This window comes from Haliotis rubra, unplaced genomic scaffold (assembly GCF_003918875.1).
Source record: "Haliotis rubra isolate DU_JTF1 unplaced genomic scaffold, ASM391887v1 Scf26, whole genome shotgun sequence".
NCBI lineage: Eukaryota > Metazoa > Mollusca > Gastropoda > Lepetellida > Haliotidae > Haliotis > Haliotis rubra.
Window position 1 is genome coordinate 3,780,550 of NW_025766669.1, and position 23,548 is coordinate 3,804,097.

The 23,548-nt window shown below is 38.7% G+C and overlaps 1 long non-coding RNA gene across 1 annotated transcript; it reads left to right on the plus strand.

Annotated features, from left to right (window-relative positions):
* The first annotated feature begins 1,145 nt into the window (after positions 1 to 1,145).
* LOC124279983 lies at positions 1,146 to 23,198 on the plus strand. Its single transcript, XR_006899550.1, has 3 exons — positions 1,146 to 1,269; positions 11,844 to 11,851; positions 23,187 to 23,198. It is a non-coding gene; the product is annotated as an uncharacterized LOC124279983 (long non-coding RNA).
* The last annotated feature ends 350 nt before the right edge of the window (positions 23,199 to 23,548 follow it).

Below are 23,548 nucleotides of genomic sequence, written 5' to 3' on the forward strand. Positions count from 1 at the left end.
AACTGCGACAGTAAGGTCTATGACAGTACATATTTAGATATCAAACTGGCTGCATCGTTTGCTCTCCATCAGCTTCGATGACAGCACGTGGAGCTGTACAGCCTATGTAAACAAAGGATCGCTACGCAAATCGAAATAGTGTTACATGTTTTTGGATATTTTCTCAGTGAAACTAAACCATTCTATTAAAGATGTTTAGTTAGATGTGTAGACTCGTCAAAAATAAAACAGTTAAAGTAATCTGTACATTATATTGAATGGACATTGCAAGATGTGACGAATCGCCACATTTTTCTGGCCTGTGGCAGAGATACTATGCTGGCTTGCCGCATGGAACTCTGGGTAGGAGAGTGGGTAGAGAACGTAGATACAGCCGGGCATGGTTGGTTGGGTAGTTGGTTTAACCCCGCACTCAGCAATATTCCAGGTATATGGCGGCGGTCTGTAAATAATCGAGTCTGGACCAGACAATCCAGTGATCAACAGCATGAGCATCGTTCTACGCAGCTGGGATACGATGACATGTGTCAACCAAGTCAGCGAGCCTGACCACCCGATCCCGTTAGTCGCCTCTTACGACAAGCATGAGTTACTGAGCTGGGCAAGGAAAGAAAAGTATACACCCATGTTTAATTGTGGCAATTAATTACCTAAGTATTAGAAATGGTTATGATTTAACGTTGATGTTTACTGAGGGAAAAAACTAGGGAACACCGCTTCAACGCAATATTACTCTATTCATTCTTAGGTTCTCACACACAGTACGATACAAAGCTTGTGAAGACACCTGCCAAAGAATAAAGGAACACTTGTGCTTTCATGTAGTCCCTTATTGGTTTAATTTCCCTTAGTATATATGATAATGGAAGCACAGTTCCGTTTCGGATGATATAAGTTTGAAGCATTTCGGGGACTGGTTTCAGCCTTGTAACATGTTGATAACTTTTGCAATTGGTTGGCCAATTCTAATCTCCAATCATATTCCTAATCTTGACTGCAATTTCTGTCAACAAAACCCTTGATTTGTTAACCAGGAACTTTGTGAATCCGAATATTTTCACTAAATTTGATGTTGACTATATGCTCTCCCAGAAGAACTACATGCTTAAAATCCTACTGACCAGTAATTATGTTGTCGTAAAAGGTAATCTAATAACTAGAAAGTAAAGGACAAGAGAGAAGGGTATGCTGTAGTTAATGAATGTTCTTGTATTCATATGATAGGGAAAAACACAAGCCAAGCTTAGTATATTGGAATAAAGGTAAAGCGTCATTTTAGATGAAACAAAGTTATGATATTAAAACTGCGACAGTAAGACCCCGTTGGTCAGAGAAACCTTTATTTTTGGTATTTTCACTGTACCAGTGAAATGATTTATATGTTGTACTATCTGATATTCCCGATTGTTTGAGTAATGATGTTACGTGAAAGGAATCCTTCTAGATTGACGGGATTCGATGTCTGATGATCAAGGTTTTAGTGTTTTCGGTTATTGAAACGCAGGTTCATATATACATAAAATAATAACATCAAATTCAATATAAATTTGTGATCTCTCAGGTTGACTTACTTCACGAAGCAAACAGTAAACGCATCCATTACCTTTAACGGTACATTATGTTAATTGGGCAAACCCACGTATGACTTTATTCGGGGACCGTTTCAAAACTACTTATTTGATAAGTATGGTTTCCTCTTAAGATAAATAAAAAAAATACTTTTCCTAACATACATACTTACTAACATGTAATTATAGACCCTGACAAAATTTCAGGCAGTTTAATCTTGTTTAACGAGAGAAAATAATTAAAAAACGATGCCGCTTTGGTACTTCCCCTGGCGGCTATACAGTTATTTCCCTGCGGCTATACATGTCAAAGGAAATATCCATCTCGATGCTTGAAATGTATGTCATTGTGTTGATCTGCTGACCATGGAGAGTGACGTTACCTGGCCGAATTACCAGCTGTCAAGCGGCCATTTGAACTCGCCGATAGGCTTAAACTATTTTGATTGACTGATATGGACAACGGTTGTCACCAAATTAATTACATTGTTAACCGCTTTCAGCTGATAACCGAGCATTAAACGGTAAATATCAGCTGAGATGATGCTGCAGGACCCAGGTGGTGACGTAGAGGGTCCAGCAATTCAGCAACTATTGTCTACATACTTATCGTGCTAGGCTATGACCTGTGACAAAAAATGCTTCATGTATATATTTTTTTTTAGCATTGATCATCGTGTCCGAGCGTGAAGATTGAGGGGACGAGAACCGAGATGTCACTTGTCAGTGACTTGACTTACATTACATGATCGCACAAAAAAGATAGAAATAGTAATTTTATATGTACGTTTGACAACTTTTATGAATGTTGTTGTTGATTTCATTCATTAGTTTATTCAATTTATTTCATGATTTCCTCGAAACATCGTTACTTTGCTCTTTGACAATGTTATTGTGGACCCGCTGCCGAAGCAGGTGTCCGAGAATCGTTGTTTTCAATAACATTGCGAAAAATAGTTTATAATTTTAATTCTGCTGATAATAGGGAGATAACTCCATTAAAATCTGTGTACTTCGGACTACTGTATAATTCGGACTTTTAAGTCGGTCCCAAGCTGGTCCGAATTAGACAGAGTGCACTGTACATATATTCTACCGTGGTATTGTAAAGGATATGTTACGAAGCCGTTCAGCCATGCGTTCATTCCATCTTTTATTCCTTCGTTCATCGTCTCGGATGAAATTATCAGAAAATATAGAGTATTTTGCAAAGCAATTCGTTCGTTCGTTCGTTCATCCATTCGTTCTTTCATCATGTATTCATTCGTTCGTCCAATCTGTCAATTCAGCCTGTGGAAATTACTTGGAGTATTTTTGCAAAGCAATTCTATTGTTCGTTAGTTAGTCCATCCCTTCGTCCGTCCATTCGTTCGTTCGTTCATACAGTCAATCAGTCAGTCAGTCAGTCAGTCAGTCATAATGTACCTGGATTTATCAGAGGTATCTTCTGGCTTAGTTTAAAGGATCTTTCCTGTACGATAGCCATACAATGAAGTTACATCGATTTTCCTTACCACTGTGACATAATAGGTTACCATGACGTCACAATCAAATAACTCACTAATCTCTCTGGAAAGTTATACGTATTACATCCAGAGCACACCAAACTGCTATTAACAAATGGGAAACGTTGGGAAAATGACCTTGAAGGATTTATATAATCGCACTTTCCGGTACTTGAATCTAGGAGTTTTCAACTTTTAGCGTAAACAATGTATTTCATCTGAAAAAACAACAGGGTGTCCGTAACGTGTGTTTAAAGCCCACGTGAACGTAATATGATGTTCTTACTTTTATCAATGCAACCACGCTATTTTGTCATTATCTTTCCAGTAATGAGACAAAACAAATGGTGTTATATAATTATGAATTCTTTTGGATAAGACATTCATAAACAATTGTGTTTATCTGTTGCCATGATCACAGCAGTGAATAATTGATGACAAAGAAAATGTATCATAACATGTTATTCACCATTGGTATATTTTTTTTTTTATTCAGAATGGCGTGAGCTGTTCAAAGCATAACACACAGCTTTAAAGCTTGATACATCAAATCATACGAATTGTTAATAATGTTAACGTGTTATGACATTCCATTGATGACGTCATAAATCGCAATGGTCGTCAAATGGGAATTAAATATTTATTTGTGTCATAAAATATTACGTTATGCTTTGACGATTTTACAAGTAATCTAATATTTTCGGCTGTTTGGTTTTATTAGCCATGGTTTTCTGCATGAGTTGTATACTCCCCAGGGAGTTGAGTTGGTTACAAAATGCCAGAAAGAAAATGTCCGTTGATCAAGGGAACACTCAAGCGCCTTGAACATGTACTAGTTGCGTGGATATGTGCGCTATATAGATATCCTATCATCATCATCATCATCATCATCATCATCATCATCATCATCATCATCATCATCATCATCATCATCATCATCATCATCACAGGAACTTAACGAACAAACAAACAATAAGTCAGCGACATCACGGCGGTTCACACTGTAAAGATGAACACTAAGAACACTGTAAAGATGAACACTAAGAACACTTTAAAGATGAACAATAAGAACAATGTAAAGATGAACAATAAAAACACTGTAAAGATGAACAATAAGAACAATGTAAAGATGAACATTAAGAACAATGTAAAGATGAACACTAAGAACTCTGTAAAGAAGAACAAAAAGAACAATATGAAGAGGAACGATAAGAACTAAACTTAAGTACAAAAGAAACGCTACAAACAAAAAAATTATAAAATATGAATTACTAAAAAAAATTTTTAGTTTCCAGGTACAGGAACTATATCACCCGAACACATCTTAGGTGTTTACAAACAAAAATTGGAACAGAATCCTTGCTTTGTACACTTCCAAACAAAAACATGAAATGCACGTTTTTAGTCATTAAAATACAATTTTCGTTCGACTGGGGTATAAATTCGATGCAGAAGGCAAGCACAGCATCATTGTCTCAAAACGACACCCAGAAGAATGCCGAGGATTGACAGCGCAGCAGCGAGAAAGAGCATTGGGAATATTGGAGATGGGCGCCACTCACGACCACGTCGCTCAAACCCTCGGATGTCACCGCGTAACAGTGTCCAGACTCGTCCAACGATATCGACAGACTGGCCAGACTACTGATAGACCCAGAACTGGCCGACCAGGGTTTACAACACACCACGCGAGGACCGGTACCTGCGCACATTGCACTTGCGCAACCGTTTCCTGACGGTGACGTCATCGGCGGCGTTGGCGTTAGGTCGTCGTGTCAGTCGACACACAGTGACCAGGCGGCTTAGAGCTTTTTGGCATCAGGGCTTACAGACCGTTCCGGGGACGGCGGCTGACCCAGGCACATCGACAGAGACGACTGGAGTGGGTACAGCGAGTACGACGATGGCAGCGACGTCAATGGCAGCAGAAGTGCTCTTTAGCGACGAGAGCAGATTTCTCTTGTACCAGAAAACGATGGCAGGGCACGGGTTTATCGTCGTACTGGGGAACGACAGGCCGCCTGTTGCGTTCAGGAGGTCGTTCCCTATGGAATGGAAGTGTGATGGTGTGGGGGAGGCATTTGTGGAGAACAAAGACGCCACTGGTCATCGTCAATGGCAACCTGACGGCTATACGGTATATCGATGACATTCTTCGCCCCACAGTACTGCCATTTATGCGCAATCGCCAACAGGGCATCCTGCTTCAGCATGACAATACAAGACCCCATGTGGCAAGAATTACACAGAACTTCCTTCAAGCAAACAACGTTAATGTTCTTCCGTGGCCAGCATGCTCCCCTGACATGTCACCAATCGAGCACTTGTGGGACGCTCTTGATCGTCGTGTTCGGCGCCGTCAACATCCCCAACAAACCATCAAGAACTCGCTGACACCCTCCAAGAAGAATGGCGGAACATTCCACCTGCTGACGTCAGACGACTGACGTCATCAATGCGTAGAAGGGTCTATGCATGTCTTGAGGCGCGAGGAGGCCATACTCGCTACTAGAGTTCACCATAGTCATTGCTATAGACTTTTCTTTAGCAGAAGTTTATGTGTAAAAAAATGAAAATGAAATTGCTGAAGTGTCGTTAAAAGAATCCTCTGTAACATTGGTACCATATCGTTATTTATAATTGTTGACAATCATCAAAAACCTTTTTATGTCAGTCGTCTCAATAAACTTTATTGCATGTTTCTAGTGTTTGTGGTTTCTTCACAGGGTAATTTTGAAAAGTTGGTAGCGTTTCTTTTGTACTTGAGTTTATGTAATGATGAACACTAAGAACATTGTAAAGATGAACACTAAGAACACTGTAAAGATGAACAATAAGAACACTGTAAAGATGAACACTAAGAACAATGTAATGATGAACACTAAGAACTCTGTAAAGAAGAACAAAAAGAACGATGTGAAGAGGAACGATAAGAACAATGTAATGATGAACACTAAGAACACTGTAAAGATGAATAATAAGAACACAGTAAAGATGAACAAAAAGAAAACTGTAAAGATGAACAATAAGAACAATGTAAAGATGAACACTAAGAACACTGTAAAGATGAACACTAAGAACACTGTAAAGATGAACAATAAGAACACTGTAAAGATGAACACTAAGAAAAATGTAATGATGAACACTTAGAACTCTGTAAAGAAGAACAAAAAGAACACTGTAAAGATGAACAATAAGAACAATGTAATGTTGAACACTAAGAACAATGTAACGATGAAAACTAAGAACTCTGTAAAGAAGAACAAAAAGAACAATATGAAGAGGAACGATAAGAACTATGTAATGATGAACACTAAGAACATTGTAAAGATGAACACTAAGAACTCTGTAAAGATGAACACGAAGAACACTGTAAAGATGAACAATAAGAACACTGTAAAGATGAACACTAAGAACAATGTAATGATGAACACTAAGAACTCTGTAAAGAAGAACAAAAAGGACAATGTGAAGAGGAACGATAAGAACAATGTAATGATGAACACTAAGAACACTGTAAAGATGAATAATAAGAACACAGTAAAGATGAACAAAAAGAAAACTGTAAAGATGAACAATAAGAACAATGTAAAGATGAACACTAAGAACACTGTAAAGATGAACAATAAGAACACTGTAAAGATGAACAATGTAAAGATAAACACTAAGAACACTGTAATGATGAACACTAAGAACACTGTAAAGATAAACATTAAGAACAATGTAAAGATGAACGATGATAAAAATGTACTCATGAACAATAATGAAAATGCAAAAATGTAAAAAAGTAATAAGTAACAATAAGAACAGTGTAAAGATCAAGTTTTAGCTTTACGCCGCTTTTAGCAATATTCAAGCAACATCACGGCGGGGGACACCAGAAATGGGCTTCACGCGTTTTTGTACCCATGTGAAGTTCGAACCCGGGTCTTTGGCGTGACGAGCCAACGCTTTAACCACTAGGCTACCCCACCGCCCCATCAACAAAAGAACATTGTACAGATGAACAATAAGAAAAGTGTAAACATCAACAAAAGAACATTGTAAAGATGAACAGTAAGAACGACACAAAGCTGAGGAATGAGAGTAATGAAAAGATTAAGCATTTAGACATTGTTAAGAACAATGTAAAGATAAACAATTTTGAACAGTGTAAACATCAACAAAAGAACACCGTAAAGATGAAAAATATGAAAACAGTAAAGATGAACAATAAGAACACTGTAGGCATCAACAAAAGAACACCGTAAAGATGAAAAATATGAAAACAGTAAAGATGAACAATAAGAACACTGTAAACATCAACAAAACAACAGTAAAGATGAACAATATGAAAACAGTAAAGATGAACAATAAGAACACTGTAGGCATCAACAAAAGTACACCGTAAAGACGAAAAATATTAAAACAGTAAAGATGAACAATAAGAGCAGTGTAAACATCAACAAAAGAACATTGTAAAGATGAACAATGTGAAAACAGTAAAGATGAACAATAAGAACAGTGTAAACATCAACAAAAGAACACCGTAAAGATGAACAATGTGAAACAGTAAAGATGAACAATAAGAACAGTGTAAACATCAACATAAGAACACCGTAAAGATGAACATTATGAAAACAGTAAAGATGAACAATAAGAACACTGTAGGCATCAACAAAAGAACACCGTAAAGATGAAAAATATGAAAACAGTAAAGATGAACAATAAGAACACTGTAAACATCAACAAAAGAACACCGTAAAGATGAACAATGTGAAAACAGTAAAGATGAACAATAAGAACACTGTAGGCATCAACAAAAGTACACCGTAAAGACGAAAAATATTAAAACAGTAAAGATGAACAATAAGAGCAGTGTAAACATCAACATAAGAACACCGTAAAGATGAACATTATGAAAACAGTAAAGATGAACAATAAGAACAATGTAAACATCAACAAAAGAACACCGTAAAGATGAACATTATGAAAACAGTAAAGATGAACAATAAGAACAGTGTAAACATCAACAAAAGAACACCGTAAAGATGAACAATGTGAAACAGTAAAGATGAACAATAAGAACAATGTAAACATCAACAAAAGAACACCGTAAAGATGAACATTATGAAAAACAGTAAAGATGAACAATAAGAACAGTGTAAACATCAACAAAAGAACACCGTAAAGATGAACAATGTGAAACAGTAAAGATGAACAATAAGAACAATGTAAACATCAACAAAAGAACACCGTAAAGATGAACATTATGAAAACAGTAAAGATGAACAATAAGAACAGTGTAAACATCAACAAAAGAACACCGTAAAGATGAACAATGTGAATCAGTAAAGATGAACAATAAGAACAGTGTAAACATCAACAAAAGAACACCGTAAAGATGAACATTATGAAAACAGTAAAGATGAACAATAAGAACAGTGTAAACATCAACAAAAGAACACCGTAAAGATGAACAATGTGAAACAGTTAAGATGAACAATAAGAACAGTGTAAACATCAACAAAAGAACACCGTAAAGATGAACATTATGAAAACAGTAAAGATGAACAATAAGAACAGTGTAAACATCAACAAAAGAACACTGTAAGGATGAAAAATATGAAAACAGTAAAGATGAACAATAAGAACATTGTAAACATCAACAAAGGAACACCGTACAGATAAACAATATGGAAACAAGATATTTTTATGGATTAAACTTCTTTTTAATTTCTCTCACGACGTTTCGAGACCATTCCAGGTCCCTTCATCCGGTGAACTGGCAGTTAGGACTATGACGTCGTCACTATGACGTCATAACTGAGTTATGACGTCACAATGCAAGTGACATCACAGTGCACTAGGGAGAGTACTGTATAAGTGAGGTTGAAGAGTTAATTACATAATGATCAAAATTCATGCTAGATAATAGAGTTGAAAGTTGAATTGTCAATACACAACAATGTACAATGTACAACTTCTAAATGCTACTGAAAGACATAATATGAAAACAATAAAGATGAACAATAAGAACAGTGTAAACATCAACAAAGGAACACCGTAAAGATGAACAATAAGAAAACAATATGAAAACAGTAAAGATGAACAATAAGAACAATGTAATGCAGAGGAATGAGAGTAATGAAAGGATCAAGCATATGGACATTGTAAAGATGATAAAAAGATGAATAATGTAAAGATGAACAGTATGGACACCGTAGAAGATGAATATTTTTTAACAATGTGAAGTTGAAGAACTACACTGAAATAAAAAATAAATGTGAGTGCGTTTCAACTTCATGTCACATGTCAATATCAACATGTATGTATGTATGTATGTATGTGTGTGTGTGTGTGTGTGTGTGTGTGTGTGTGTGTGTGTGTGTGTGTGTGTGTGTGTGTGTGTGTGTGTGTGTGTGTGTGTGTGTGTGTGTGTGTGTGTGTGTGTGTGTGTGTGTGTGTGTGTGTGTGTGTGTTCTCATAGTATACGTGTGTCTTTATTTTGGCAAAAAATATCAATACATTTTGATGTTCTGTATTCCATGAAATATGACCAATTAAAATCCCCCAATGGCAAGAACAGGTCTAAATGCATTACCTTCGATAAGTTTACCAAAACTGTATTATCTCATTCACCCTATCGAATGGCAGTGACGTTTTTGGTTAACTATGACTGGATGGCGTTCGTGTATGTTGTAACGAGCAAAGCACCGTTAGACATATGCACAATCAACCATTAAACAATTATGCTTCGCTGCAAGAATGAATGAACTAATGTTGTCTTGGTGAGATTTTCTTTACCCAACCAACCGATCAGGCTTTTATTAATACCTTGCTGAGTCACATAGGATGAAGATTAGTAGCTTTGATGAACATGGTTGATACTCCTTCATGCTGAAGGATCGTCACTTTAATATTTTAACATGGAGAAGAGTGGGGTTTTTGTCAACCACATAATTCATAGCGCCGTGATTTCATCAAGACACAACAACATACTGAACAGAACATGAATGGAAACCAAATCCCATTTTTTACCCCGAAACACAAGCATTTCCGGTGAATTATCATTTATCATTTCCTTCCAGCATTTTCATAACAAGTTTTCATCCAAGGCCCTCAACAACAGTAAATATTCAGTCCAATATGACTAACGAGTTATCAAGAAAATGATTACACAATTCAATACCATACAATACGTATGTCACTGATGAGGCCATACATAGCATGCATGATTAATATCTTAGCTGGTAAATGTGCCTTGTTATGCTCAACGTAAGAGAGTCGTCTAGTGGCGTAGATGTGCGTACATTTGTGTATAAGTTGTCTCAGATATTATTCCTAAACACTCTATGACGTCAGAGGGTTATCCCAAGTCGTAACATGTCACTGCATGATGTATCACGTTGTTTATATATATTTACATTGTTTTGCAGCGTCACTCGGCTTTGTTTGATGGTGTGTTATTTGAATAGCCTGTCATATATTCGCCAATCAGGACATGCTGCTTTGAATAAACTTTTATGTTAGGTGCGTCATTTATGTGGAAAATATGATTTTTTAATAAAAAGATTCCCTTCGTCTATTTAAAATTGAATAAGCTATGAGGTATTCTAAGATTTCAAACAGTTCTTTAATTTGGCTCTCCTGTGATGTTAACAAATATGTCATATGAAGACAATTGCAAGAAAAATGCCTAATTGTTAATATTTCAAAATGGTGGAAGTGCGATGATGTCTATTAGAAGTCATTACGTAAATACAATACACGCGCGAATTTAACTATTTTGTTATACATTATATTGTTAGCTGTAGTAAAAGACATTTTCTAACGTCATCATCAGTTGTTGACGCCAACAAGGACGTCCCAAACACAAGGTAATCTCAAGTATCATTCTCCCAAACTCAAAGTATCTCAAGTTATATAACGCTTGACAAAATGTGCTTTGGGTACGTTCTGTACTGTACCCTCGTTCACTACTACCAACCTTTACTCCATGTCACTTGACAGAACAAGGATATCAGATATCATTCTCCCAAACTCAACGTGTCTCATGTATCATTCTCCCAAACACAACGTGTCTCATTATCATTCTCCCAAACACAACGTGTCTCATGTATCATTCTCCCAAACTCAACGTGTCTCATGTATCATTCTCCCAAACTCAACGTGTCTCATGTATCATTCTCACAAACTCAACGTGTCTCATGTATCATTCTCCCAAACACAACGTGTCTCATGTATCATTCTCCCAAACTCAACGTGTCTCATGTATCATTCTCCCAAACTCAACGTGTCTCAAGTATCATTCTCACAAACTCAAAGTATCTCATGTATCATTCTCACAAACTCAACGTGTCTCATGTATCATTCTCCCAAACACAACGTGTCTCATGTATCATTCTCACAAACTCAACGTGTCTCATGTATCATTCTCACACTCAACGTGTCTCATGTATCATTCTCCCAAACTCAACGTGTCTTATGTATCATTCTCCCAAACCCAACGTGTCTCATGTATCATTCTCCCAAACTCAACGTGTCTCATGTATCATTCTCCCAAACCCAACGTGTCTCATGTATCATTCTCCCAAACTCAACGTGTCTCATGTATCATTCTCCCAAACTCAACGTGTCTCATGTATCATTCTCCCAAACTCAACGTGTCTCATGTATCATTCTCCCAAACTCAACGTGTCTCATGTATCATTCTCCCAAACTCAAAGTATCTTAAGTATCATTCTCCCAAACTCAAAGTATCTCATGTATCATTCTCCCAAACTCAAAGTATCTCGTGTGTTATTCTCCCAAGCTCAAAGTATCTCAAGTATCATTCTCCCAAACTCAAAGTATCTCATGTATCATTCTCACAAACTCAACGTGTCTCATGTATCATTCTCACAAACTCAACGTGTCTCATGTATCATTCTCCCAAACTCAACGTGTCTCATGTATCATTCTCCCAAACTCAAAGTATCTCAAGTATCATTCTCCCAAACTCAAAGTATCTCATGTATCATTCTCTCAAACTCAAAGTATCTCATGTATCATTCTCTCAAACTCAAAGTATCTCATGTACCATTATCCCATTACTGAAAAAATATCTCAAGTATCATTATCCCAAACTCGTAGTATCTCATTTTTAATGTTGATGGTTCATATGTAAGATGTATTCTTCGTGTATAGTCTATTCTGGTCATTATAACGGATACATAATCTTCTTCGTGCTATAATTTATTTCCTGTGTAAGTTTCTAATTTCTGTTTTATCTATTGTACATGCACTTGTTCTTTGTGAAGAAAAACATATTTTCGCATCTGATTCCATTGTGAATAAATTAATAACTTCAAAAAAATAATTTCCGGTACGTGTCAAGTTTGGGGTTTGATCCACTTTGATTCATGATTCAATCTTGGGGTTTTGTGTTGCGTTTTGTGATGCGTTTTGTGTTGTGTTTTGTCGCTAATGCTTTTGAAAAGAACAGCAATGTGTATTGGTTGTGAATGTGGATCATTTGTTTGTGGTTTCTCATAGGATTTAATGTACGATCATGATCCAATGTATTATTTAATTTGTATACAAAATATAATCTTCATGTCTATACACGATGTATTTGTGTTGTTGTTGGGTTTTGTTTGTGTAGGATCCGGTATGTGTGTATGGTTCATCTGTATATACTGGTATCTATTGCATATATGATTCATAGCGCATGCACAAAATTTCATTTTGTATAAACAATTCCTCTTTTATGGTTGTTATTTGAACAATGGAAACTGTGTCAACCCGGTAAACATGCCGCAGGTTCTCAATTTCCATGTTTGTGTACGTCTCTCATTAGCGACAAGCTAAACATCTGAAATTCCGTAAATTTACACTGTTATTTTTGCCTCGTGAAGTTTGTACCTGTTAACCCTTGCCACATTTTCCTGTATAAAACTGAAGGTCAACGTGCTTTGCTTAGTCTATAATTCACCATACTCGTTTGCACATCAACAAAGTATCACGCTAAGTCTTACGTTATTTATTTCCGAACCATGATACTGCGATATTCTGACACTATGACTTAGTACACTGAGTACAGACCGTGGAGCCACCCCAATCCACAAACCAGTCTTTTGATGCGGTCAAGCGTTACGACATCAAAGTTTTCCTGTTGACGAACACGGCCCTGCTCCGTTACCGGGGGTTAACGGGGACTGTCAGTGCTCTACCTAACACCTACTCATCGATGTCCGTTGTCATATCTACCTAACACCTACTTATGTTCGCCGTTGTCACGGTGTACTGGGTGCTAACTGTAACGTCATGGTTTGTGGTACTGCGTTGTCTGGGACGAAAGTCATAGGGTGCGTTGCCAACAGCCAATCGCTTGCAAGCAATTTACAGAAATTCACATTACTGCGAAGCGCTACTTCCAGCCGCCTGCAGTCGCACCAATCGCTCACTGAGGTCGTTCCTTGTGAAGCCAAAATGGCGATTGAGGGAAATTTGAGTTTGACAGCTGAATAAGAAATGTTTGAATGCATTAGCGGGGAAATGGGTAAAAGAAGCTGACTTCCCAGCATCACCAGTTTGTTCCACATCTTCAATGTTGTCACAAATTGTAATAAATTCATCAACTCGTCATCGAGACTCTTCTAATTCGCTCTTCATTAGGGCAGCTCGACCACACAAAGTAATCACTCTGCCATTTTAGGAGAGTGGGCAAGCGGCTGATGTCCGGGACAAGTGATTAATTTGCTCACTCTAAGCGATTCACGGCTTGCAACGCGCCCATAGATTGGACCTGTATTATCCGATGGAACGCAATCGTTGTCATACGCGAATTCATTTTACATGTTACAGTAAATGTTTACAGTTTTAAGAAATTTGTGACAGAATACACAATGCCTTTGAGGAAAGAAGTCAATGTAACATACGTTAAATTTGGGATTACACTTTCTCTGTAAAGTGCGGATTCTAGTACATTTTGGATTGAATCCTATTGGGGATGGTCAACAGATACTGTTTACTCCTAGCATTGGGCCGTAGTCGACGATCAGATGTGTGCAGCTTGTGTGGTTCTCTCGTTTTTATGTTTACCTTCTGCCTACCGGATGTGCTCGGGCGTGTCACGTGATCAAAACACTGACGTCTGTGTGGTCTTTCCTGTTGGTCTCCAGACACCGAAGAGGCGACTAACGGGAGCCTGTGGTCAGACACCTGTCATCGAATCCCAATCGCGTAGGTCGATGCTCATGATGCTGATTGGATTGTCTGGTCCAAACTCGATTATTTATAAACCGTCGCCATATAGCTGGAATATTGCTGAGTTCAGCGTTAAACAACAAACAAAACACTTTTTAGAGGGATGAACAAAGTACATGTAAATGATCTTATTTTTGTGGAAGCCGCAGTGGTAGAGTAGGTTATGCTGCGGACTTTGTATGCAAGCGGTTTATAGCCTCACTCTGAGAGTAGTACTTATACTTTTCTTGGAAAGTGTTTTCACATATAAAGTCAAACCCCGTTGTGTCGAACTCGTCGGAACCAAGGGGAAAGTTCGACTTATCCGACACATCGGTCAGCATAGAAATGACCAAGTACTAACACGACCAAAGTGCTTAAATAAATAAATAAATTAATTAATTAATTAATTAAAATAAATAAATAAATAATAATAAAATATTGAATATATGTAATAAGTAAAAAGATAGCAACTGACACATGTTTTGTTTCGATTTATATTATGTTTTCGAATACCGAACTATGTCTCATCTGTGTGTGTGAACAAAGGAGAAAAAATAGTGTCTATATAATTTTACAGTTTGGGAGAATGTGGATTTCCTTAACCGAATTGTCTCGGATTCATGTTTCAATTTAAGGACACAAAACTTGAATAATGTATGATATGATAAATATCATATTTTATATTTGTCAAGTAAAATATGCGGTATGCAAAAAAACAACGTGTGAAAATATCACGATTTTCGTGTTACGAGAAATGTCACGAGAAAAATCCTCTATACATGTATATTACATTGTTTTAAAGACACATGTCATATGACATATTTCCTTGGACAGCTGCAGATATATGTATATGGATATATCCCTCTTGGTACTGACCGACACATTCCCGGAACACGGTAACTACTTGTATAGAACAAACTTTATTGAAAACAACTTCTTTTATTCGTGAGTGCGACGTTTCGATACAGATTCTTGGAACCATTCCAGCGTGACAACGGTACAATAATCTGTATCGTAACGTCGCACTCATAGTCTCGGCTAGCTGTTTTCAATAAAGTTTGTACTATATTGTACTTCCAGCTTCTAACTTGCCACTCAAAGAAGGTAACTACTTGATATGGTAAATATATTCTAGTTATTTTAGTTATATTTGTAATGTTTTCTTGTAGAATTCAACGGAGTCGCTTTCGTTTCTTCAAAGTATCGCGATACCATTAACTAATAAGTATCACATACTACTTAGACGTTGTCTATTTCATGGTCTTTGTGACAGCCAAATTGTTAACGACATTTTACCAGTTGACTGACAAATGTTTTTATTTATTCAACAGACTGACTAAAAAGTATTAAGACGTTTGAATCGTCATATAAATCACAGCAGAAAACATTTGCACGGATACTCCGAACGACAGTTGCGGTCAGTGTGACTGATTCCGTCAAATTAGTACTCGCTTCCTGTATTGACACTTCAAACGGAAGAGACTTGTTCAACGTCTACTGGACGTACCTCCATTCAGTGAAGGGGCGGTGGGGTAGCCTAATGGTCAAAGCGTTGGCTCGTCACGCCGAAGACCCGGGTTCGAATCCCCACATGGGTACAATGTGTGAAGCCCATTTCTGGTGTCTCCACTCACACCCATTCAGTGAAACGTGATATCACTTGAAAACTGTTCAAACGGCGACAAACCGAAGTTACTCTCTCACTCACTCGCTATGCTTGTAGCACAGGCCCTCGTGTCTTTGCCAGGATTAATGATTAAACAAATATTGTTTTTGAGATGACCCCGACTCGAAATGCTTCACAGTATATTACATTATGATGTATTGTACTGCGAAGCATTTCGAGTCGGGGGGTCATCTCAAATTTGTGTATATATTTTATAAAATCTCTAATCCTCGCAAAGACACGAGGGCCTGTGGCTTGTAGGGGCGGTCGCTAGTCGGGACAAAGTGAGAGAGTGAGTTTAGTTTACGCCGCACTCAGCAATATTCCAGGGCCCACTTGCAATAAAGCGATCTTAGCGCTACGACTATCTTAAGCCTATGTTGGAGAATGGGAGTTACAATCATTGTAGCGCTAAGATCGCTTTGTGCAAGTGGAGCCCAGCGGCGGTCTGTAAATAATCGAGTCTGGACCAGACAATCCAGTGATCAGCAGCATGATCATCGGTCTACACATTATTGTTAACCGATGACATGTGTCAACCAAGTGAGCGTGCCTGACCATCCGATCCCGTTAGTCGCCTCTTACGACAAGCATGGGCTGCTGAAGATCAATTCTAACCCGGACCTTCACGGGTCGTCACACCAAAGACCCGGGTTTGATTCTCCACATGAGTACAATTTGTGAACCCCTTTCTGGTGTCCCCCGCCGTGATATTGTTGGAATTTTGAACAAAGCGCTGTAATGTTCTACTCACTCTCCTTGAGGCGCACGGTTATACACGTTGAGGGTGTTCACTCATACTTGAAATAATTTATACGGGTGAGAAAAGCCTTTACATTCATGAAATAAATCTTTCAAGTGATTATGCATAATTCGCATATTGATTTAATTAAAATTGCTAGGTGATTTCTGGTTGAGCTTTAGTTACTGAATTTTGATTTTTCAACCGATAACTATGAATCTATTACGGGGTGGTGGGGTAGCCTAGTGGTTCAAGCGTTCGCTCGTCACGCTGAAGACCCGGGTTCGATTCCCCACATGGGAACACAATGTGTGAAGCCCATTTCTGGTTTCCCCCGCGTGATATTGCTGGAGTATTGCTTAGAGCGGCGTAAAATTAAACTCACTCACTCACTCACTTAGTATTACAGTACTTGTCGTTTTCAATATTGTCACCGAGGCAAGGTAACAAGAAGGGCTGCGCAATGTAACCGGTTAACCGGTATTTACCGGTTCACACACGAAAACGATAGGTATGGCGATACGCTGATCGAAAACCGGTATTTTGACATGCATTCGGAAAACCTCGTAACACTCGGAAATCTTGATTGTGGTAATGGTGGTGGGAATGATCGTGGTGAAAATTACATTTAACTGGATTGTTAAGTTCGGTTTGGAGTGACCCGTGAAGATCCGGGGTAGAATAGGTTTTCAGCAACCCATGTGCTTGCCATAAAAGGCGACTATGCTTGTCGTAAGAGGCGACTAACGGGATCGGGTGGTCAGTTTCGCTGACTTGGTTGACACATGTCATCGGTTCCCAATTGCGCAGATCGATGCTCATGCTGCTGATCACTGGATTGTCTGGTCCATACTCGATTATTTACATAGCTGGGATATTGCTGAGGTCGGCGTAAAACTAAACTCACTCACTCGGTTTGGAGTTGTGTTCTAATTTTTTTGTTCTTTAAATTTTGTTTTGTGTTTCGCAATGTTTTGGATCTGAATGTTTTAAATATTTACTCAATTATAACCAGTGATCTTTGATATGTCCTGACCAGGTGAAGTTGCTGTCTAAAATATCAGTGGAGGAACTAGTTCGAACTAGATTAAAGATTATGCAGCAGAGAGGGTTCGGGTGATCCTGGCACAGTCAGGCTGGTAAGGCTCGTCATCAGCTCAGGGCCCTTGCCCCCTCTACACGCAGCCCAGACAGTGAATGGGACTACTCCCAGTAAACGCTGCCTAGTCGAACCACCAAGAACTTTCCGGAATAAGAATGAGGCTCCCCAACACAGCAGCCTTCTGCATTGCAGAGTGTCAGAAGGGCTGTTTCTCCCGGTGGAGAACCCGGGCACTCTCCTGATCTGCGCCAAGAGATCAGGAGGTACCAAACCAAGGGCACCGAGAACAATGGGGAGCCTGAAGACAGAGTACTTGGGATGCAAGCGACACATTTCAAAGGCGAGGTCCGCATATCTATCATGCTTTTCCTGAATCTTGCCAATCACATTGTTGTCAAAAGGGACAGAAAATTCAATGATAAAAATAAATTCATTGGCTTTATCAAAAAGGACAAGATCAGGTTTGTTGGCAGGAATTCTTCTGAGGCTGTATATGGGCCTATTCCACAGAAGTTTGAAAGCATAATTTTCCATGATGCCCTGGACATGTTCAGGGTCGTACCATGGATGGACCTCGGAGTCAAAGCCACAGACATGGCGGAGACGGTAGTAAAAGCAACGAGTCATGCCATCGTGTCGTTTAAGATATGCTGTTTGTGCCAAAGAAGGGCGCACATATCCAGGCAACTAGTGCATGCTCAAGGCGCTGGTATTTTTCCCTGATCATTGGATGTCAATCTCAGCGGCACATCGTATTATCAATCTCAACTCCTGGAGGTATAAAAACTTCTTGCAGCCACTAGGCGCACCGAGTTATTGTGGCTTTCTCATTCTAACGAGGTTTTATTATATCTTGTCACGACATATCTTATATGTTGACATACTTTAGTTGGTCGAGGAGGTGAAGGTAGATGTGAGATAACAACAGCTGTTAGTTCATTTTACTATTTTTCAGTGAAGTAAAACAAAAATATACAGAAAGTATAAAAAATATCATATTGCTTTATTTTACCATTAAACCTATTTTTCCTATCTGTCGTAGTTATTGCTAGAGTTTTCGTAACATTTATGCTATAAAAAAAAACACTTCTAACGTAGCGGCTTCTGAAGGAAAGCAGAGGAGGTAACTTCGCAAGTGAGGGCTTCACACGTGTGATTCAACAAGAATATTTAGAGTTAACTCCCCTGTTCCTTCCTTCCGTTGAACCGGAAGATGGCAGGGGTAATGGATGCGAAGAACGATTTGACATACCACGAGAGGCGCTTAAAATGTTGAATAAAGTATATTTTACGTGGGTAATTATTAAATATGTGGTTGAAACTCTTACAGCACAATTCTATGAGGAAATGGTTGCCTACCTTTTATGGTGGCGATAATATATTTTGACATATAAATATTTTTCGAACCGAAGCGAGGGGAAGTGCGTTGCCAACATTTGCTCGCTTCGTTCCCTTCTCTCTGTTTCGCAACGACAGTTGTCTACATGTTGCCTGTGATGCAGCAAACGATAAGGATTGTACCGAGGGTACTCAAAAGACATTGCTATGATAGTGCTTGTTAACAGCTTATTTCACGTAGGTGGCATGCATATCTTCAACATCTTCTGAACCCTGATAACGCAAATAATGACGTTGCTAAATGTATTTCTGAATTCTTGTCAAGGCACAATATGGACCATTGTGAATTTTGTAATAAGAGTGATATTGAAATTGCCAACTGTATAAGTGATCAGGAAATTATTATATCAGTGCTATTATTAAGTTGAAATGTGGTAAGGTGCCGGGGGAGGATGGTATACCCGCCGAGTCAATTGAGGAGGTTACAAGACTTTTGTTGCCTTTGTTAAACAGGTTATTTAACCAGTTGGTTCTCTACAATCAAATTTATGATCCGTGTTTATTCCCGTCTTCTTGGAACTTGTGATTAATAGTACATTTATACAGTCTGGTTTAAAGAGTGACTGACTGACTGACTGAGTTTGGTTTTACGCCGCTTTTAGCAATATTCCAGCAACATCACGGCGGGGGACACCAGAAATGGGTGTCACACCTTTACCCAATAAAACGTTTTATCAAAAACATAAAAAATCTGCCAATCGAGGCAGCTTTTTGATGGCAATTAGTTTGATTAAGCCTATACTTTTTTATAGGGCTGGGCTTTTGGGATGGGAGAATCGTAAACCAACTGAAAAGGTTCATTCAAGTTTTGTAAATGTGTATTACAGATTGTTCTAAGGCATCAAGTAAAGCAACTCTGGCAGAATGCGGTCGTTATCCTATGACATATATGCCTATATTACGCGGATTTACGTCAACCACCATATAGATATACAAAGAAATGTTATGAAGTGTTAAGAAGACTAGAGTGAGTGAGTGAGTGAGTATGGTTTTAGCAACATCACGGCGAGGCTTCACACATTGTACCCATGTGGGGAATCGAGCCGGGGTTTGGCGTGACAAGTCAACGCATTAACCACTAGGCTACCCCATAACCATATCTGTTAATGTAATAAATACCTATGCATGTTTTTCTCTAATTGCTTTACACGAGTGGCCATCTAATAAATAACGTAATAAATGATAAAAGAATAATGTATTAGGATCGTATCAACAGGTACCCTCACCTTTCACTATGCCAGAATCTGCCAAGATATTTTATTTACCCGAAGGAATATTGATATATTTTATACATTGTATTATATATTTATTCATAATTTTACATCTTTTAGTTTATTTTACTGTGGGCTTACATAAAATGTAGCGTCTCTCATAAATCGCTGAGCAATTGGTTGTATAATTATAATGTTAATGTATCTATATTTTAATTGCTTCAACATAATGCTGTATACAAGTGAGACGTTCTTCTAATAAAATATTCTTCTTCCGCAGCAATAAAACATGGACATCAACGATGAGCTTCAAATAATCGGACTCAAACCCGTAATACAAGCGAATGCTTTAACTACTGGACTACCCAACAAGCTCTGTTAGAATCTGACAGAAACCTTCACCTCCTGTTTGAGGACGACCATGACCTTTCACCTTGCAATTAAGCCCAACGTCCCCTTCCCATTTTATAATGAAATCACCCATGATGCACCGCGAGGTACCATATATAATCTGATAAGGTTAACCTCATTGTCTCCCCGGTAAAGGCCGCCGTTGTGCCGTCGACGTGAAACATCAACTTTATCGAAAATGTAATTTTATAACGAGGTGGAACAACAGCGTTATGGACAAAGCAATCTGTATGATGTCGGCAGCCGCAGTCTGCCTACTTAACCCAGGATAAACATTCCAGACTTCATGAATCTATTGATTTCTTTGTAGCAACAATCTTCTAATAATACCCTTCTTTATCGGCTCTGTTAATCTCAGCAATGTATATTTAGATCTAAATTAAAACGTAACTCCATTGATGTCTTTGAAATGCTTGTATACGCTGTATTAATTTTGAATAGGGCGTTTTTAGTCAGACTGGTGGCTATTTTTAAATCACTTTAAGAATTCACCTTTGAACATTTTTTTGTATTTTATGAAACTCGGCGCCATGGCATAACGGGCAAGGAGGCCCACGTATTTGACTTGATAACACACGCGATTCAAACAACAACCGTTCATGTTCCGCATTCCAACCAAGACTGTGATGTGGTAAAGTTGCACAGCCCGGTAAATACAGGTTTCCTGTATAGCAAGGTTTGGAAATGGAGCTTGTAATCTAGGATGTGTAAAATCCCAAAAGTAATACGTCATTTGTTTCGTATGGTATCCTACAAGGGACATTGTCACGTTGTCGCATTGTCGCCCTCTCAAAAACAAGCAAAAAGAGGCAAAATTAACCAAAGCGCAACAATGAGACAACGCGACATTTCGGCCATTTGTCGCATTGTCGCGTTTTGAAAAATATTTTTCTATTCATCCAAAGGGCAACAAACGACATAGCGACAATTTTCAAGGTCAGATATGTCGCGTTGTCGCATTGTTGCCCCACCTAGGATGTGGAAAAGAGCCTCAAAATGCGCGACAATGCGACAAATGGCCGAAATGTCGCGTTGTCGCATTTGTCGCGCTTTGGTTGGTTTGACTATTTTTGCTTGTTGTTCAGAGGGCGACAATGTCCCTTCTAGGATTCCATAGTTTCGGTTGATGCGGACAGACAGAAGTTTTATTCAATATTTCAGGTCATGTGACCTATAATACAGACGTATCAAAGTCTAACTTCAAGAATATTTTTAGGAATATTGAAACAGATAATATTATATTGATATTTCTTGAGTTTAACAAGTTCTTCATTAGTTTTTCATCTTTGTACCAGTGAAGATCCGGGTTAGAATTGATCTTCAGCAACCCTTGCTTGTCGTAAGAGGCGACAAACGGGATCGGGTGGTCAGGCTCGCTGTGACTTGGTTGACACTTGTTAAACATGTCATCGTATCCCAATTGCATAGCTCGATACTCATGCTGTTGATCACTGGATTGTCTGGTCCAGAATCGATTATTTACAGACACCGCGATATTGTTGAGTGCGGCGTAAAATTAAACTCACTCACTCACTCACACAGCTGAGATCATAGGGGGTACCTGTTTCTAAGACATTGATAATGTTTACAAACGAAAGTTTCGATTGATGCAGGCAATGGCCTTGTCGTTGTTCTTGAGCGATAAGTTTTTTTGTCCTGAAATAATCATTGAAACTCTCGTGAAAACGCACACGCACACGCACACGCACACGCACACACACGTACACACACAGACACTTTCTCAAAAAGCTGTACCCGCACCTGATTCGTGTGTGTTTTACAGTTGTTAACGCTACGTTTGGGCCATGGGGTGAGGAGTGCTGGACTGGCCTGACGCTCCCTCTCTGAAAGTATCATTTTTATCGGAACAAATAATTTCATCTAAATAGAAAAGGAATTCCAGTGAGATGTAACGTAACGTTAAGACTGTGTTATACAGCGGGGTTTGGAAGGTCGGTGTTAGAAATTTAGGATACGCTTGAATTGTACAGTGAGGTTAAATCAGAGTCATTTCGAAGTGCAACATTTGAGCTTTGTTCACTTCATATTGTCGTTTACATGTAAATCGACCTCAAACATATTTTGTATAATAACAACATGCTGTTAGCTTAATGTAATCACACCATCGTTCTTTGGTTTCTTTGATCAAAATTTGTTGACAGCGGCGCAATACACGGAGATCTAAAAGAACTAAATCACTGTCTGCCTCATCTGCTAAATCGGGTCAACATTGTTCACTTTCACCCCCAATAGGTTGTGCGTCCTGTCTGAGCTAAACATAGTTGACTTTGGTGCAATTACTTCTTTGTTTGTTTGTTGAACGCCGCAATTGCCCAGCTATATAACGGTGTTTTGTAAATAATCCAGTCTAGACCAGACAATCCAGTGATTGATATCACGAGCTTCGATCAACGTAACTGGGATACGATGACATGTGTCAACCAAGTCAGCCAGCCTGACCACCCGATCCCGTTAGTCTCCTCTTACCACAAGAATGGGTTGCTGAGGATCAATTCTAACCCGGATCTTCACGGGTACTGTAGTGATATGGTACGGGGTCACTACGATCCCCAAAACGCCACTGCATTGAGTCCATGGACGGGTCACTGGACAGGTCACTATACAGTAACCCGTGAAGATCCGGGTTGACACTTGTCATCGGTTGTTAAATGACCATTGAAACTCTTGTGACAATGGTAAGAGGCGACTAACGGGATCGGGTGGTCAGGCTCAC